This window comes from Canis aureus, chromosome 7 (assembly GCF_053574225.1).
Source record: "Canis aureus isolate CA01 chromosome 7, VMU_Caureus_v.1.0, whole genome shotgun sequence".
NCBI classification, from domain to species: Eukaryota; Metazoa; Chordata; class Mammalia; order Carnivora; family Canidae; genus Canis; species Canis aureus.
In genome coordinates, this window is record NC_135617.1 from 44946829 (window position 1) to 44965310 (window position 18482).

At 33.7% G+C, this 18482-nt stretch overlaps 1 protein-coding gene and 1 long non-coding RNA gene across 2 annotated transcripts in view; one reads left to right on the forward strand and one right to left on the reverse strand.

Annotated features, from left to right (window-relative positions):
* The window catches only part of LOC144317301 (uncharacterized), a 95398-nt gene extending 80194 nt beyond the window's left edge, over positions 1-15204 (reverse strand). Inside the window, exon 1 of the long non-coding RNA XR_013383258.1 lies at positions 15069-15204. This is a non-coding gene — a long non-coding RNA (uncharacterized LOC144317301). The remainder of the gene's footprint in view (positions 1-15068) is intronic.
* Positions 1-18482, forward strand: part of EYS (EGF-like photoreceptor maintenance factor) — a 1514868-nt gene that overhangs the window by 1025973 nt on the left and 470413 nt on the right. The gene's annotated exons all lie outside the window — the stretch shown is intronic.

Genomic DNA, 18482 nt, shown 5'->3' on the forward strand with positions numbered 1-18482 from the left:
CACTGAGGGGGGCACTTGAAGGGATGAGCACTGGGTGTTATTCTGTATGTTGGCAAATTGAACATCAATAAAAAATAAATTTATTATTAACAAAAAAAAAAGAGAAAGAGAGAGGCATTATACTAGATTGGTCTAGAATGCAATTTTCAAAGCCTAATTCTGCAAATAATTGGCCGTATGACACCAAGTGGGGTTTAAAAGTTCCCCATTCCTCAATCTTATCAGTGAAATCAGAAAAATAATTCTTGCCTCATAATGTAAAGAAGATAAAATTGGACTCTCTTCTTTGTTAAAAGCTCAGTGGCATTGGCCTTCATTGCCAAATTTGCTACCATCTTCAGAAAAAATGTATCTTCTAGTTCCTATTCCAGAACCCTCTCTTCCCTCTCCCTGTCACCTTCATCCACAGGTCTGGCTTCTTCTCAATATTTAGCTGCAGCTTTACTCTGACCTCTCTGAGGAGCTTTCCTAGATGACCCAAAATGAAATGACCCCCCATCCATGTCTCCTACTCATTATTTCCATATTCTTTCTTATTCTTAATGAGAGCTAACACTATTTGAATATGTTTATTTATTAGTACATAGGTTTCTTTTAGGACTCTCTTTACCATAATGTGTGCTTCTTGTGGGCATGGACTCTATAAATCTCTTTCACTGCTATTTCCTCAAGGCTTAGAGTAGTAGATGCTAAAAAATTTGCTATATAAAGTATCTTTTGATTTGACTATGATTATTTCTTCACACAAATTTTTATTTTGAAATTTTTTTTAGATTCACGCCTTATGTAGAGTGACCCTCAAACTTTTTGGTCTTTGCACTCTTAAAAAGAATGCTGTTGTTGGCCACAAAGAGCTTTTTTAATGTAGAATATATTTATCAGTATTTACCATATTAGAAATAAAAACTAAAGAAGTTGAAATATATTTATTTAACTCATAAAATAAAAATACAAATTCATAACATATTAATATAATATGGAATAGCATATATTTATGGAAAATAACTATGTATTAAAACAAATAAAAATGATGTAAAGAGTGGCAATGTTTCACATTTTTGCAAATATATTTATTGTCAGACTTCATGAAGACATCTGGATACTTACATGTGTTTCTGTATTCAATCTGTACGATAATTATTCTGCTGAAATAGTTGAAGAAATTCTGGCCTCATGTATATGTATTTAGAAAAAATAATATTTTAATAACCTTTTTAGCTAATTAGTAATACTCTTTTCAATATTGTACCAAAACTTGGTAAGTAATGGTTTCTTAAAGGCTAGCTGCAATGTGGAATGTGAAACCTGATGACCAATGAACCTCTTATATTCTGTTAAATTAAAATCCATTTTTCTTTTTCCCATTTTGATTGGATCTCTTACCCATGCACAATTTTGTACTGTCACTTGGAAAATATCGGTTTCTTGAGTTATTCACCTATCACAAATGTCAACACATATCAATGTAAAGTATTTAAAAATCCTATCTGTGACTAATATATATTATTAATTAATAATATATATTATTTTATTTTTCCCATATGTGTATTTTTTTTGAGAAAGAGAGAGAAAGGAGGGGCAGAAGAAGAAGGAGAGAATGTTAAGCAGTCTCCCTGATCAGAACAGAGCCCAACATGGGGCTCATTCTTACAATCCTGGGATTATAATCTGAGCCAAAACCATGAGTCAGAGGCCCAACTGACTTAGCCACCCAGGCACCCCTCCTATACATTTTAATAGTCATCTACATTTACTTTACCTATATCCTTAATAAGTAAATAGTATATACCTCAGGCACAGGACTACTATCATCATATATTGGTTTATGTCTTATGCTCAGAATATGAAAGACTGATCTTTTAGGCTCCATAGACAGATATCAATATAATATGACATCAGGAACAGCTAAATCAGTTTTCTCCCTCTAGTTTTCTGCTGCAGAGAAGCACAGAGATATGATCTGATGATACTCTGAATAGCCTTCTTAAAAATGGTAAAACATTGGAAAGCAAGGAAATGGGTATTTAAAGGGATGATAAATATAATGAAATTACTTACAAGTCAGTTGAAAACAATGAAATACATGTATATCTATCTATATGGATAGATCTTAAAACATACCATTGAGTGAGAAAAAATAGCTATAGCAACATACCATTTCTGTTGACTTATGAATCTGTCTTATATACAACCGACTTAACCTTTATTACACATTCAAATATTTCTCCATGTAATACTCTAGATTATTTGTACCTTGTCTCTTAAATAATTACAATTTCTGAAGTAATGTGTTGTGTAATGAGGAGAAGAATTCAAACAGAAGAAATGATTTTAAAAAACCAAACTGTCGGAGATCATTTTCCACTTTTTAATTCTTTATTCACAAATTCTCTCAACAAGACATTGTAGTATCATTAAATCAAACACTATTAGCCTTCAAAATAGTGTAAGTTATAAAGTATATAGCATGCTGTTGTAAATTTGTGGTCACAATATAGAATCCTACTTTTAATAAAATATCTGATATAAATGTTTTATTAGTAATAGACCAAGGTATAGAGTTTCACGCTCTAGTAATACATCAGTGCTATTTTTTTCTTTTTACAAAATAAGCATCCACTATCATTTTCAAGTAAATAATATGAACCTTCAAAACAAAATGTAAAAGCAAAATTTGATTACTCAGAAATGGGAGTCCAAAGTTCATCATTTTATTCATTCAAATAATATAGTCAAATTATACCTAAAATGAAACAAGAGAAATGAGGTAGATTACAATTTTCTCTAGGTTTTAATCATTCAAATACTTGTCTATGACAATGTACTGTGAGATTGATATACTCTTGGCCTCCTGGAGACATGGTCATCATTTACATGTGAAGACCAGATTATGGACAGGAGCTGAAATTGTAGTTTGATGTTTATTCTATTTTGTGTATTTGAGACTGAAGCAGAGAGGACTTTCTACATGAAGCCGAATTTATCATAGATGTTGGAATTCTATTTTGAGTATGCCTTGACATGGCTACCTTTTGCAACTGCCAGCTTAGTATAATGTTTTTGAAACAGCTAATTTATGCCATGAATTGCTGATTCCCATGACAAGAACAGTACCATAGGAGACCTGCCTTCAGAAAATTTTGTTAGTATCTACCAGGCTGTGTGAAAATAGACCATACAGTGGCAGCCAACAGCAACATTATTAAATAAACAAAATAATAAATATTTTATTTCTGTATTTTTCATTGTTTAAGACTTAGAGTCTAGTAAAACTGAGTTGACAGTTTGATGGATTCATATGTGTTTGCATTTATTTCTTTTCTACTATATATTATTGCTTCACTTCTCTCATTATTGTATTTGGTTCCATTTTTCATTTCTGTTATCTTCTATGGGTTTATTCCTTATGACTTTCGTTATATGTGTCATTGTCCACTTGACACCTTGTAGGAAATGTTCTGTCAGCGTTAAAATATTTTTAAAATCTTACTACTTGGGGCATCTGGGTGGCTCAGTCAGTCAAGCATCTGCCTTCAACTCAGGTCATGATCCCAGGGTCCTGAGATCAAGCTCTGAGTCATCAGAGCTCCCTGCTCACTAAGGAGCCTGCTTCTCCCTCTCCCCTTGCCCCATTCCCCTGATTTGTGTGCTCTGTCTCTTGCACTGTCTCTGTCTCTTTCTCAAATAAGTAAATAAAATCTTTTTAAAAATTAAAAATCTTACTATTTAATTTATACCCTTAAAATCTATTTTTATTATTTTTAAAGATCTTATAAAATTTTATATGTCTACAGTGTACAATATTTAACATACATATACATAATGAAATGACTACCATAGTCAAACTCATTAACATATCCATATCCTCACATAGTTACCATTTGTTCTAATGGTGAGACCACCTGAAATCTAGTCTCATAGCAAATCTCCAGTATTTAATACAGTATTATTAACTATGATCATCATTTTGTATATTAGATCTCTAAACTGTATAAATTACACAACTCTAGTCCTACAGAACTTCAATTCTATACCCTTTAGCCAACATCTCCCCATCACCCTTCACCTTCCTGAACCTGGTAACTCTCTGCTTCTATATATTTGACTCTGATCTCTCTATATAAGTGAGATCATGCAATTTTTTCTTTCTACGTGTAGCTTATTTCACTTAGCATAATGTCTTCTACATTCATCCATTTTGTCACAAATGTCAGGATCTCCTTCTTGTTTGAGGCTTAATATTCTGTTATGCATATATACCACAGTTTCTTTACCCATTCATTGAGGGACATTTATATTGTTTCCATGTTTTGGCTGCTGTGAATAATGCTTCAATGAGTACAGAAGCGCAGATACCTCTTCAAGTTACTGATCTCATTTCCTTTGCATATATACCCAAAAGAAGGATGCTGGATCATATGGTAATTCTCTTTTTAGTTTTTTGAGTGACCTCCATACAGTGTTCTGTTAGTAGCTATACCAATTTACATTCCCACAGCAGTGTATAGGGCTCTCTTTTCTTCATATCCCTTCCAGTATTTGCTATCATTTTTTCCCTCCCTCCTTCCCTCCCTCCCTCCCTCCCTCCCTCTCTCTTTCTCTCTTTCTTCTTTCTTGTATTTCTTTTTTCTTTCTTTCTTTTCTTTTCTATTCTTTTCTTTTCTTTCATTTTTTAACATGTATGAAGTGATACCTCATTATGGTTGAAATTTGCATTTTTCTGATGATTACTGTTGTTGAGCCTCTTTTCATATATCTGTTGGCCATTTATATACCTCTTTGGAAAAAAATGTATTCCTTTGACCATTTTTAAATTGGATTGTCTTTTAGCTATTGGGCCAAATGAATTTCTTATATATTTTGAATATTAACTTCTTATCAGACATATGGTTTATGGATGTTTTCTTCCAGTCCATGGGTTGCATTTTCATTTTGTTGATGGAAACTTCCTTTGCTTTGCAGAAGCCTTTTTTTTTTTTAATATAGTCACAGTCCCACTTTTGCATTTTTTGCTTTTTTTGCCTGAGGTTTTCAGTGTCATCCAAAAAAAACATTACTGAGGTCAATGTCAGAGAGCTTTTCCCTATGTTTTCTTCTAGGAGTATGATAGTTTCAGGTCTTCCATTTAAGTTTTTAATCCAGTTTAAACTGATTTTTTTTTAACACCAGATAAGAGTCCAGTTTCATTCTTTTGCATGTGGGTATCTAGATTTCCTAACACCATTTATTAAACTTCACTTAAAATATGAAGATTTACGGGCAGCACGATGGCTCAGTCAGTTACGCATCTGCCTTCCACTCCGGTCATGATCCCAGGATCCTGGGATCAAGCCTCTCACGTCAGGCTCCCTGCTCAGTGAGAACTCTGCTTGACCCTCTCCCTCTGCTCATTCATTCTCTCTCTCTCTCTCCACCCCCCCTTGAATAAATAAGTAAAATCTTTAAATATATAGATTTACATAGAAGATGTATTAAGTATTTAAAAGATGATGAAATCAGCCATGTCAAATATTTTAATCCTGCAATATTTGGAATTAAGGCTTTAGTGGAAACTGCTTTATAAATTCATGCTTCAGAAAGTGTTTTAGCTATATTTTATTTATTTATTTATTTATTTTTGCTGTGCTATATTTTAATCAAATTCCATAGTTCTACATGAAGGAAAATATTGAGATTATATACTTGTATACTTGAAAAATGTATGTATCTTCTCAGACAGCTTTGTTTCCCATATATCAGACATTTTGGTTTGTTTTTGCTTTTAATTTGTATTTCTCTTGGAAAGGTAGGATAAAAAATACACACACACACACACACACACACACACTTGGAAATAGGTCTTTTTTATTTCTGAATTATTCAAACCCAAGACGAATTATCACCTCATTTATTTTGAAATTTTTGATATCTTAAATCTATTTCACAATATTTAAAAATATTTTCTTCTCTAGAATTCCATAGTGGACTTAATTACATATATCAGAATTCTTATGATTTGGGTATGGCAGGATATCCCTAATCTATATGAATAGAGTTTATTTATTAATAAATGTGGGCAAAGAATAGACACATAAATTCCCAAGTAGCTGTGTTTTATTCTAGAACTAATAAATGTGTAATTGAAGTCTTCAACTTTATACACATCTAAGGAAATTAATTACATTTGTGGACATAACATGTATTATTTGGCCACTCCTCAAGTACAGCAATAGAGTGAGCAGTTTTGTGGAATTCTAATTTCCTGATGTATCTGAAAATTACTTACGTCCAACGAATGTTGCTTCTGTCTTCCCCATGATTACAAGGGAAGGTGTGTTTAAATGCATAGCTTTTATTAAACTCTTTTTAGTTGAATTTTTCAAGTGAACTGACACCTTGATGTTACTTAAACTCTAATTCTTTTTTTTTTTTTTTTAAACTCTAATTCTAAAGCTTGGAGCAAACAAGTAGAAAGGGAAGAACGGTAGGTCTGGAACCACACACTGAATGCTGGTTGTGCTACTTAATATCTCTGTGACCTAATTCTTCATTATAAACAATGATAATGATAACAATCTTGGCTATGGAATGTTGCTGTAAGAGATTGATGATTTAATATATACTTTTAAAAGATTCTCTTAATGGTGTCAAATTCCTAATATACACTTTATTATTACTAGCCTAGCTATTGTTGTAATTGTCATTTGTTCTTCCTCAAATAAAATGTTATCACAGTCTTTTTTTCCTAAATGTTTTCCAAAGAATTATGAACACAAAATTTGAGGGTTGGAGTTCAGGGAAAAGGGGTCAGGTATTTCAGAGAATAGCATAGCAATACAAGAATATGAAAACATTGCCCATCCTTGGTCTTAAAAATCCCTTGACCATTCCAACTTCAGACATTTCTTTTTTTTTTAATAAATTTTTTTATTGGTGTTCAATTTACCAACATACAGAATAACACCCAGTGCTCATCCCGTCAAGTGCCCCCCTCAGTGCCCGTCATCCATTCACCCCCACCCCCTGACCTCCTAACCTTCCACCACCCCTAGTTCGTTTCCCAGAGTTAGGAGTCTTTATGTTCTGTCTCCCTTTCTGATATTTCCCACACATTTCTTCTCCCTTCCCTTATATTCCCTTTCACTATTATTTATATTCCCCAAATGAATGAGAACATACACTGTTTGTCCTTCTCCGATTGACTTACTTCACTCAGCATAATACCCTCCAGTTCCATCCACGTTGAAGCAAATGGTGGGTATTTGTCGTCTCTAATGGCTGAGTAATATTCCATTGTATACATAAACCACATCTTCTTTATCCATTCATCTTTTGATGGACACCGAGGCTCCTTCCACAGTTTGGCTATTGTGGACATTGCTGCTATAAATATATATGCCCCGAATGTGGGAGCTGCCAACCTCAGACATTTCTTAAAGATCTGCTCTTGGCCTCAGTCTCAACCTTAATAGAAATTATGCGTCCTCCCTAGAATCTAACCCCTAACCCCTGGCTCTCTAGAAACTCAATATAACTTTTCCCTATCATATTAAAAAGAACAATTAACTTTCATAATATTGTTTTTTCTTTTTTTTAATTTCTGGACCATGCCCTGGGGCCTGTATTTTCACAATTAAATGTTCTACTGTAGTATTTCACAAACTAAAGGCAATTCTTTCTCTAAAAGTAATTTAAAATGTTTTTTTCTATTGCACAGAGTTCATCACAAATACAGTTAATATGCTTCCACTATAAAAACATTGCTTCTGTTCTATTACACAGACAAACTAGAGAGCTTAACTACTAGCTTTTTTGGAAATGGGTTTGATTTAACCTGGTATATTTTTATGGCAGAGGAATTAATCAGAACTATCAAGTTTCAGAGTTCAGCTCTGCTTCTTATTGTCAGTATAACCTTCTCATAGTTATTTAACCTCTCTCTACTTCAGTTTTTTTACCTGTAAAATAAGGACAATAATAATAGTATCATAGAGTTGGCATGAAGATTGAATGAAATTGTGTATAAACAATGCACTTAACACAGTGACACAGGAGGTGCATCCATTTTGGTAACTATCATAATTAACCATCTGTACATATGTTTATTTGACCATATTCCCTATCAGCTAAGAGAATAGTTATCTAAGAAGAATAATTTTTTCCATTAGAAGTTCAAATGTACTACCCTCTTTTTTTTAAGAAGTATCTAATTTTTTTCCCCATACAAAATAAAAGAATACACTAAAATAAATAAAAACTAAACACAAAGACACTGAAGAGCAAAGTACAAATATAGAATTCTAGATTTTGTTATACTATAAATTGTATTTATTTCCATTCCAATTTAACTTTTTTATTTGGCATAAGCTTTTTAACTAAAATATATTTTCATTTCCCTGCACTGTAGAAATTTTGCAGTATTCTATTCCTGGCTCATTCACATCTTTGTGCATTACATACTTTCCTTGACAATTGAAAGATATCAATATTTATGTTTTAAAGTCTATTTTAATACTTAGGAAATGAAACATTCAAGAGAAAGAAGGTATTTTATTTTTGCAGTGAAATGTGTGTAGTTGGGTTTTACATATAGAAATATAATTGTATCTGTTAGAATTTAATATGAATCTTTTTCAAATGCTACTATTTGAGGTTCTGGTAATATGTAACACATGTGGTTATTATGAAAAGTAGAAACATTCATTTGGGAATAATAGCATTCATGGTAGTGTTCATGATTAATGATGGTTCACAAAAACTCTCATATGTTCAAAACTGGTGAGACAGATAAGGTGAGACTTCAGTGCCTGGAGGCTTCTACATACTGTGCTATGTTTCAGACATATTTTATTCTCAGTCTCTGCTTTTGGTATTAATGGATGGCCACCTTCCAAATGCTTGCCATTGCTTTCAGAATAAAAGTTAAATTCACTACTAGCTTTGCAACAGAACAGTTTATGCACCCCCTCCATAATATAGAATTGCCTCATAGAAACAGTTGCACATCCAAGAACAAACTTGCTCAATCAATCCCCTCCACCGACTCTTGCATCTAGGTAAGACTACTGAGCTAGGCCTCATCCATGAGATGTGAGCTGAAGGAAAGTAACTGATTTCTGGCATATGAATTTTAGGAAGAGCATTAGTTATCTTTTTTTTTTATTAGTTATCTTTTATTGGCTGAGGAGTACTTGAAAGATCTGACATGATTGAAGCTTCTAAAGTCTAGAAAAGCTGACCATTCCAGAATCTCTCCCCCTAAATAATTAAGAACATATAATGCTGAGAGAAACACAGGCTCATTAAGATATATTAGCAAAATATATGAACTAGGCCATAGAGCAAAGATAAATTGAAAAGATGCTTTATGTCTTACACCCATATTGTTCAGATGACATCAAGTAGTGTCATTAAGTTAAGTAGCTGCCATTAATGGTTTAAGAGGAGAAGAAAAACAAAACAAAACAAAAAAATAAAGCCAGCTTGAGAACTTTGACAAGGAAAGATCATAATTCATATTGTTACAAACAGACTAAATGCAAATAGATCAGTGCTTTTTAAATTTTAATGGAAATACATTGCCAAGAAAACCACAAGCCTGAATTAAAAACAACAAACCCTTATAACTATAAAATATCTCTTGGTCCCAAAATTTCATTCATTTATTATTTATTATTTATTTATTTATTTATTTATTTATTATTTATTTATTTAGGTCCCAAAATTTATACCAACATGAAGCACTATGTGAAAGCTCTGCCTTCCTCTACCCAGAGCCTATTTCAGATAAGACCAGAGAGCTGGGTGAGACCTAATGAATGGGAAGGTTGTTTTCCAAGAAAATCAGTCTAATCAAGGAATTCTCTATAGTGCCAGGCAGAAGGTGTCACAATCAATGACTTAGCTGCTTTTTGTCATTGCTACATTCCCATGCTTCGCTCTGCATGGGCATTTTGTACAATTATGCTGTTCCTATTCCATCTGCTTATATTATTTTTATTTTTCTGTGTATGTTATTACTACTAAGCATAGAAATCACATTTGAATTTGTAGCTCTCTAGACCTTTAAGAAGCCACAGGCAGATTGAGTAATAAGGACTGGATATTAGTCCAGTGCTATTGGACTAGCTATTGGCTAGTCCAATGATTAGCCAAAATCAATGACTTTGAGTTGGATGCACTGACTAGATGAGATTGTGTGCCCTGTCTTTTGGGAAGGGGCTGGGTATATTCGATACAAAAGAGGACATACATAGATACGTAGTAGTCAGAGAAGCAGCCTAAGCAGAGATATAGCTAGCTGTCAAACAAAGTAATGTGGAGCTTTTACTAAAGGCAGAAGCTAAGAGAGGGACCTCCTTTTCCAGACACCTTGCAACTAGGTTGGAGGTCAACAAATGGTAACCACAGGCAAAATTCAGCTCACTACCTTGCAAGGCACAGGAACGGAGTAAATTTTTTGGCATTTTTGAACAGTTGGAAATTTTATTTAAAAGAATATATTTTGGGGCACTGGGTGGCTCAGTGGTTGAATGTCTGCCTTTGGTTCAGGTCGTGATCCTGGGGTCCTGGGATTGAGTCCTGCATCAGGCTCCCACAGGGAGCCTACTTCTCCCTTTACCTGTGTCTCTGCCTCTTTCTGTGTCTCTCATGAATAAATAAATAAAATATTTTTTAAATAAGAAGAATATTTTGTGATATATACAAATTAAATGAAATTTTAATTTCAGTGCTCATGAATAAAGTGTTACTAGAACATAGCCACACCCAATCATTTGTGTATTATCTTTGGCTACTTTCAAGCTTGTAACCACAAAATTGTGTAGTTGTGACTGAAATACATGGCCCACAAAGCTTAAAATATTATTATCTAGCTCTTTACAGAAAAAGTTTGTCAATGCATGTTATTTAGAATAAATGATGGCCAGATTTAGCTACTGAGTTTCAAGCAGATTAAGGAAGAAAAGAAGACAAGAATGACTCCTAGGATTTTTGCCGAAGTGTCAGGGTAAAAATGGATAACATCAGCATCTGTCACCAACAGAGAAGCAAATTTTGGTGGTTTACCAGCCTGGATTTCTCATATGCTACTACTTTTTTAAAGAATGCAATTCCAAAGATCAAAGAGAGGGAAAACGAGTGAAATAGAGCTTAAATATGGGATGTGTTAGCAGGCCGGATACTACTTGGCAATCATTGAACTGGTGGTTCAGTCTCACTGGATTCTTAGAAATCAAATAAATTACTATCTCTCATGGCAGTCCTTCCAAGGGAGGGTGGGAGAAGAATTTGTTCAGCAATATCTAGGACTGGAAAGAGTGACACCAGGTCACTCACCTAGAAGCAGATAAAGATAAGAGGATCTTAAATGGTACATATAAGTGTCTTATGAAAACAGTGACACAAAAATTTCCATTTGGAACATGGAGAATTTTAACTCCTGCATGAATAAGCATCTGATACATATGTACCACAGACTTATATAAGGGAGTCTGTGACTTAGGATAATGATCTGATCTGAATTAAAAATATAAGTTTGGGAATATACAAAAATTACAGATAAAACCATAAAACTGAATAAAGACATCCAAGGAAAGTTTGCAGAGTGAGAAGAGCAGTGGGCCAAATACAAAGATCTGAGTACCATCTACTTTTTACATTTGTCAGTCTAGGAAGCACCTGAGAAAGATGACTCTTTGGAGGGTCGTCAACTGTTCATAGTTCTTCCTGGAACAGAATTTAATATATCAGTGATATAGTGTTCTTCACAAGTGTTTGGTTTACCAGGAATGCTTTGATTTTCATCCTTATTTGGGGACAGATCAGTTCATTCATTCATTCAATTACTCAAAAATTTGTTAAAGCTCCTGCTGAGTATTTGGGACTCAGTGATGAGCTTCCCAAGTATGGTCACTGATTCCATGGGACTTTCAGTGGTATTGCCTCATACCAGCAGTGGAGATTCCAAAAGTTCACTATAAAACCGGCTGTGATAATATGGTATTTTTCAAGTCTATTATTAATCCTGAGATATATTGTTCAAGGTATGGAAGATATTCAAGATTATCACATTCTTTTTAAAATGATGCCATATTTTCTACTCAAAATACATAGGTTAGCATTTTGGAGATTTGTGAGCACTGTTGGTGGCCATATCATTTTATGACATCCAAGAAGGGCCAATCCCTCTACATTGCTCTTTTGCTAACACTGAAAATAATGGAATTTCTGAAGGTAATCCTCTTGTTACCTAATCCTCTTGCTAGCTATTCTGATGATATATTAGCTATACTGAAATATGATTTAATTTCACTTATTACATAGTTTAAAGAATATACAGCATTTGGGCAACCCAGGTGGCTCAGAAGTTTAGCGCTGCCTTCAGCCTAGGGCGTGACCCTGGAGACCCAGGATTGAGTCCCACATCAGGCTCCCTGCATGGAGCCTGCTTCTCCCTCTGCCTGCATCTCTGCCCATCTCTCTCTTTCTGTTTCTCTCATGAATGAATGAATGAATGAATGAATAAATAAATAAATAAATCTTAAAAAAAGAATATACAGTATTCAGTCCTTGTCATTATGTTATATATATAACATTCATTTTTACATTCTAGTAATTATTGCTAAAACTTTCAAATGATAAAATTCTAAGCATTAAATATGGCATAGTTTTAATATTTTGTAAAAGCTTTATTTGTGTGAAAATAAGGATATATAAAATCATATCACATGAACATGTTTCTGAACAAAACTTTCTGAATGGTACATGGATTATTTTATGACTGATATTGGAGAACAACTGCATAGTCCCCTTCTGGCTGTAATTGGATGAGTAGCTAAAGGCAGCGGTTTAATTAAAGCAAGTAAGAGTAAAAAATGTCTGGCTTTTCAGTGTTACTCTTCATGTACACAGTTTTAACTTCTATTTGATCACTGAGCTTTGGCACTAGCTTTTGTTTTTTCAATTATTTAAAAATGAAAACAAAGTTCAAGGCCTCATTTTCTCTATAAGCTCTTCATATCTCATCAATCTTCCAACATTTCTAGATTTTGCACTGAAAACACTCCCATTTTGTACCAGATGGTATTAATATACAATACAGAAAATTAGAAAAAAATATTGTAAGCATATAAAGAAGAATTTAACAATGAAAAACTGATGGAAATATTTTTTCTTTTTTTATAATAAATTTATTTTTTATTGGTGTTCAATTTACCAACATACAGAATAACACCCAGTGCTCATCCCATCAAGTGCCCCCTCAGTGCCCGTCACCCATTCACCCCCACTCCCCGCCCTCCTCCCCTTCCACCACCCCTAGTTCGTTTCCCAGAGTCTTCCTGTTCTGTCTCCCTTTCTGATATTTCCCACGGAAATATAAATAATAGTGAAAGGGAATATAAGGGAAGGGAGAAGAAATGTGTGATGGTAATATTTAATCAAAGTTGGGCCTATATATAAGTGTGAAGGTACTAATAATGTCAAATGAGGGGTACTTGTCTGGTTCAATTGGTAGAGTATGTGACTCTTGATCCTGGAGTAGTGAATTCAAGCCCCCTGTTGGATGTTGAGCTTACTTTAAAAAATGTCAAATGATACACATATTAAATCTTGTTCCCAAAATGATAAAGTGGTAGTAAAAATATTATATTTCCTTTTATATTTATAGATCTCAAATCAAACAGCATATTAAAACCTGCTTTGACAGTATGATGGACAAGATGATTTAAGATTGTTTTCCATTTCAAAAATCCCTTATTCATATATAACACGTTTTTCTTTTTTGAAGATTCCACAATATTAATGCAAAGCAGAGCAGCTAGAAGTGGTTCCAATTTTTAATATTTGCCTTTGTCACATTTAGCCATAGTTACCTGAGTATTTCTATTTATATTAAAGTTTAAACTCCTTCAACTCCATCTTGACTTCAGGATAAAATTCACGCCCTTTGGCAAGGCCTGTAATGTTCTCCTTTGCCATTTCCCAGTATTCCAGGATTTGAGTTAGAGCAGTTGTAGAGGTAAGACATCTGAGATGTAGCCAGGTTTAACTGGGATGTATAGGCTATGAATCTAACTGGGAAAGGAGAGTCACATTTGTTCAGATCCCACTATATTACTAACAGAGCGCTAAATACCATGTTTGTATTGAAATTATGTATGTGGAACATTATTATTTCTCCATCTTAACAGATGAGAAAAGTGAAGTAAGAGAAGTTTAGATAAGCATATCCAAAAGCATACAGCTGCTATAATGTAGAACTATTATTTCACAGCTTATTAGCTCCTTCTAAGAGACCAGAGATGACAAACTCTTCCCCAGGCAGATTCATCATCCATTTATTCATTCGTTTGTCCATTCATTCTATAAATCTTTCAGAGCACTCACTGGGTTTCAGGATGTGTTCTAGGCTCTGGGAATACATTGTGAAATAAATGAAGTCCCTGCCATCACATAACTAATATTCTAGTAGAGAAGATGAACAGTGAACCAATAACTGAATATGGCTTAACTGTTGGAGTTAGGCCATATACGTAAAAGGCAAAATAAGGAATCATGGAAATTGATTCTTCTCTTGCCTATATAATTAGTTTAGTTAGGGTAAGAAAGGTATTTCTGAAGAGGAAGTGCTTGAGAAAACACATGAATCAAATGAGGGATCTAGCCAGGAAAATATTTTGGGAGTTATATTTTAGGCAAAGTAACCTGCTAGTACAAAAGTCCTTAAGCAAGAATGAAGTTGGTACATTCCAGTAACATAAAAACTGTTACTGGAGCAGAAGTAGACAATAAAATGTGTGATAGAATATGAGATCAGATAATTCCTGGAGAATTGATAGTCCACATTAAAGACTTCTAATTTCCTTTTAAGTGACTAGAAGATAGAGTTTTGAACAGTAAAGAGTTATGATTGTGTGTCTGTGTGTGTGTGTGTGTGTGTGTATGCAAAATGTATGTGATTCTGGCTACTGTGGTAAACATATTGTAAGATGAGAGTAAAATTGGGAAATCTATTTTTGTCCCCATGAAAATGGTGAGAAATCATTGGATTTATGATATTCTTAAAAATGTAGAAGCAAGAGACTTACTGATGGATTGAATGGTAGTAAAGCGGATCAAAAGAAAGTTTTCTCAATAGCTCAGGAATAAGATGATGATGATCAGGTGTTGTTCAAGTTAGTATGGCTCAGTAAGTTCACCCCCAGGACATGCCAGTGTGGAACAATCACTTAGCATGTTTAAGAATTTTGTGGGTCAGAAATTCCAACAGAATACAACAACAGTAGCTCGTTCCTCCTAGTATTTAGAAAGGGAGACTTGCGGCCGGCAACTGGAATGGAGTCATCTACAGGCATATTCACTCACATGTCTAGATATTGATTCTAATTTGATTGTAGATCAGGTTTTTAAATTAGTATTAATACCTATTCTAAGTATAAAATGATTTTTTTATATTTCACTAGGGCTTTTTCTTCACTTTGCTTTATTTTTTTTAAGATTTTATGCAATTATTCATGAGAGACACAGAGCACAAGAGAGAGAGGCAGAGACAAAGGCAGAGGGAGAAGCAGGCTCCATGCAGGGAGCCAGACGTGGGACTCGATCCCGAGTCTCCAGGATCACACCCTGGGCTGAAGGCGGCGCTAAACCGCTGAGCCACCCGGGCTGCCCTTCACTTTGCTTTAAATGTTGGATTTCTGTGAGAACATACAGATTTCCTCCAAATTGGAAGCATCAGACATGGAAAAGAGAGGCCATTGCAGAATTGCTGTTTGAGTATCTTTTAAACCCTGTTCCAAATCTTCACTAAAAATGATTATCAGTTTATTACTCTCCAAGTCAGTCTATACAGGTGGGCAATCCCAATCTCTATCCGCCAATTGGCTAATTGAAATAAATTGAATGAGGCAGTGTATATGATGGGTTCATTTATTTCATATTGCATCTTACTGATTTTTAGAAGTACAAGTTTGTGTGCCAACCCAGACATCAAGATAGAAATATATCCCTTAGTTAATAAATATGTCCATTATCATGTACAATCATAATCCATTTTCTCATCCTTGTCCTTTTATGCAGTCAGTAAATACCATCAACTATATCTCCTAAATATGTCTCAGAAATGTCCCCTCTATACTATATTCAAGGTCAGTGCCTTAAATCAGGATTATTGTGCAAAATCCCCACTCAATCTGCTATATTGGCCTCCTGAATCCTTCCTTTCTTATTCTATATTACTATTAATCAGTCTATATTGACAGTTAAGCCATATATGATCAGTGATTAATGGAAAAAATCCATATTATTCATATGGTTGTATATTATTGCTTTTATGATCTATCCACGTACTAGATAATGACCAGATATTACCTTAGTCTAAATAGAACCCCAATTTTAACTTAAAAGATTTTTGCCTATTGGAAGTCACCTCTGTTTGGCTTGAAAATGTCAAATTAACTTTTCTTAATGCTTTAACAGTGAGAGATAGTTGACCTAAACTTGCATATAGGTTTTAAAATTTCTGTTAACCTTCAATATAAATACTTGCATATCCTGACTTGGGGTTTCATTGAATTTACAGATTTTATTGAGTATTCATAATCCATATATAATAGTTTTAATTTACAGATTTTATTGAGTATTCATAATCCATATAATTAATAGTTTAAATGATAAAATTAATTTCTCAAGATATATTTTTAAATATACTTTTAAAATCTGTGAGACTGCTGATCTTGACTTTTGTATTTGACTCTCACCTTGACAGTCCTCATTTCCCATAGTTTAGTACTATAAATGTGGTAACTTACCTTTGGGATTATTTCGAACTGTCACTGTTTTTGAGGTTCTTCATTTTTAAAAGATGCCTTAAGTCATAGAGTTTATATAATATTACAGAGCCTTCTGATCAGAGATTAACTGAATATAGCAATAGCAGAGCTAATTACAAGATTACAGTCTCCGGAAACCAACTGTGCCATTTTTGTTTTTTATTTTGAATTTTAAGGCAGAATACTTTCAATAATTCCATAACAGTAACATATATTGTCCTTCATTAGACCTTGACAGTAAAAGTTAATAAAAACACTCCTATCCACAACCATAGTTAGTTGCTGCAGAAAGACAGATATTCTTACCAACAAAAGAAACATTCATTTCCAAAAACTGCATATAAATATTTTACACAGTTACCTAATTTTCTCAAAGTTTAAATTGATTATAAATAGTTTATGTGCTTTTTCTGTATCTGAAACCTGCAGAACTCCTTAATGAAATCTTGCTTAAGCCTTCGTCAATAAACCAAACATGATGCACAGTACAGCAGTGCCCCCTAGAGCTGGATAACTTTACAAATTAACATTTTCTAGGTGTTTCATTTGATTACTTCAGAAGCAGTGATTAATGTTCATAGGATTTGTTTCCTATAATCTAGAAAATAATGCAATGGTGACTAGAGAATTATATTTATAGCTGTTAAAATTTTATTTTTTATAAATCTGTTGTGCCGGTGTTGTGTACAAATAGGACCATCTGTAGGAACTCACTCAGAGTTTTCCTTAAAGCATGTGATTGAGATTTTTCTTGATTCCCAGTTATGAATAAAGTCACACAACTAAAAATCTGACTTAAAAATTCTTCAACACTATTAGAGTATTTATAATATATTTTAAGTATCTCATATGTAGCCTATTCCAGAAGTCATAGGATAATAGAATTACTAAGATAGAAAATACATTAAAAATCATCTAGACCAACACGTTCATTTCTTCATCTGGGTGAGGATAAGCTGCTTGCCTGCAGTCACACAATCTGGTTCCAATAAAACCAAAGCAGTGTGTTTGTGCACAGAATAATCACTAACTAAAAATATTAAAGCCAATCTTGCACTTGATAGTAATTTCATTTATATCAGTAATGATAAATATCTTCCTAAATTCCTGTATGCTTTTTACTATTTAAGAGTAAACCTTTACAACATTTCTACCAACAGGGCCATCATTTAGAATAAACTGCAGTTGACACATAAGAGACACACAGTATGAAAAAACTACAGTTTTGACAAATGAGAGAGAAACAATGTGATTTGTGTAACTCCTAGAAGCTAGAAGAATGTCATAATTGGGGAAAAGTTGTAAATCTTTTCTTTGTCTGCATACTGCTGTAACCAGTGGATCATGCCCTAGTTTCTAGAGGCCCAAAGAAATAACGAATCAAAGCCAGTAAGTGATTAAATCCAGGCCCAAATAGCTTCAGTTTTTTAATTTGATAGTTGTAAAACATGAACTATATTCCAAAATATGGGAGTCTTCAAACCTTACAATAAGAATCCAAGCCACTTAGATTATAGAGAAAGCAAGAATGAAAAGAAGAAAGACAAAGGGATGAAAAGCATAGAAGATTAAAGAGGAACAACATGCCCCTTCTCCGCTGTGGTAGGAGAGAGTAGTTTGAATCTAGGAAAGAACAAAAATACTTCTTCAGCATTATGATTCCTAAGGAGT